General features: G+C 33.6%; 1 long non-coding RNA gene across 1 annotated transcript; it reads left to right on the forward strand.

Annotated features, from left to right (window-relative positions):
• Positions 1–443: 443 nt before the first annotated feature.
• Positions 444–1089, forward strand: LOC122058414. The gene is made up of 2 exons (XR_006133760.1): positions 444–715; positions 799–1089. It is a non-coding gene; the product is annotated as an uncharacterized LOC122058414 (long non-coding RNA).
• The last annotated feature ends 745 nt before the right edge of the window (positions 1090–1834 follow it).

Here is a 1834-nt window from a genome sequence, read left to right on the forward strand (position 1 = left end):
TAGGGTCTATTTATGCTCCTTGCTCTTCTTTAGTTTGAAGGGTAAGGTTTTCGAACCCTATAACAAATAGGGAGGGTGTGGGCAACATTTTATTACTCTAGAAAGAGGCAGGTAATTTCCAGTTTATTATTGTTACCAATTTTTCCCATATATCATACTATATTATAGAGGCAAAATCTTTCATTTGATTATTTTACCCTTTTCTTTTTATTTAAATACCATATTTCCTTCATTAATCTCTTTTTCATTTCTTTTATATATTTTATAAATTATTAATTATTGGTACCCTTCTATTCCCGAACTTTTTCTGTTGTCCACGATCTCTCTTTTTTATATATATAGTATCATTCATACTATGTGCATGAAAGAACCCTAAAACCTTTAAAAAAAACCCTAAAACCCTTCACCCTTCACCCCTTACCCCTTACCCCTTACCCCTTACCCCTTACCCCTATACCCCTCTCTAAAGGGATGGTAAAAAAATTCTGACTTCGATCAATGGCGATGTTTGATCGTTTTCTATGCATTCTCGAGATTTTTTTTTTTCTAGCTTTTCATCTGTTCAGATTCCAAATTTTTTACAAGAACTACTTAACAAGTTGAGACTGTAGCTTTTGGTGGCCGAGATAGGCGTCAACTATGAGTTCTAGGAAGAAAACTCTCCCTTTCCAGGGCGCTGTAGCCACGTTCTGGGCTGATAATTGTCGAGAAGAAGGTGGGTTCTCTTTTGCTTCGTTTCTCCCCTTGAACTGGATTCCATATTTTATAATTGTGAATATTATTAATGATTTTAATCAGAGGAGTATTTTGGAGGATTGGTAATCATCTCTAGGTCCCTCTTCTTTTCCTCCTCGAGATTGAATCACGACATACCCAATACGGAAGTAACGGAACAAGCTTCATATCATTAATAGTTCATATCAAAGCAGCACCATTTGATTTCATTCATTTGTCATTTTATCTCTTAGGTCATTTCTGTCTCATATCCTCTCACCTTTCTACAAACTCTTTGGATACATGCTGAAATATCGATTGACATTGTGTTCCTTTTTCTATTGATAGTAATAAAAAATTAATTTCAAACTGTCAGATCTCTTAATGGTATTAGTATTTTTTATTTATTTTTATTAGATATATGATTCATCTTTGTAGATAGGCTATTGAAAAAGAGGTTTCAAAAGTGGATAATAAACAGACAATTTCCCTTCTTTTGGTTCCCTCTTTGGGGCGTCTCCCTCCCTTTTTTCTTTCTTTGGTGTTGAATTCTGTATTCACCTAAACCTAAAAAAGGAATAAACGGTCAAATGATACTATTGATAGATCTGTGGGGCAAGCGGCTCTCCCCTCCCATGATGGACATTTTGAAAAAACTCTAATCTATTATGAAGCTATCGATCTCATGTTTATCCGGTAATCCGCAAGCTTGGCTTGACATGCATTTAGTGTGTGAGAAACCATCATTTTGTCTACGGATGTATTTCTCCAGTTATCATACCACTTCAAAACTTCTTTGGCAATACAATAAATTCAACTATCATCAAATAATTAACTTTTACAAAATTGTGTTTGGATTTGGTGCAATTTTAAATCAGTATATATTCAATAGGGAATGTAGATTATGCCTTTAAATTGGCTTTTAAATTTGAAAGTTGTCTTTAAGCTGGGCAGACTACTTTTACAACCTAAGCTAATAGAGGATTTATCAATTCCAACTTTTGACCTAATATTATATTTGATTTTGTGTCCTTAATTTTTTCTTATCCAAAATGACAAAATTATACAAATATGACGTGGTTCTTCATATTGAGTGTAGTCCCAATGTATTATTCAACTT

Source organism: Macadamia integrifolia, chromosome 12, assembly GCF_013358625.1.
Source record: "Macadamia integrifolia cultivar HAES 741 chromosome 12, SCU_Mint_v3, whole genome shotgun sequence".
Lineage (NCBI taxonomy): Eukaryota > Viridiplantae > Streptophyta > Magnoliopsida > Proteales > Proteaceae > Macadamia > Macadamia integrifolia.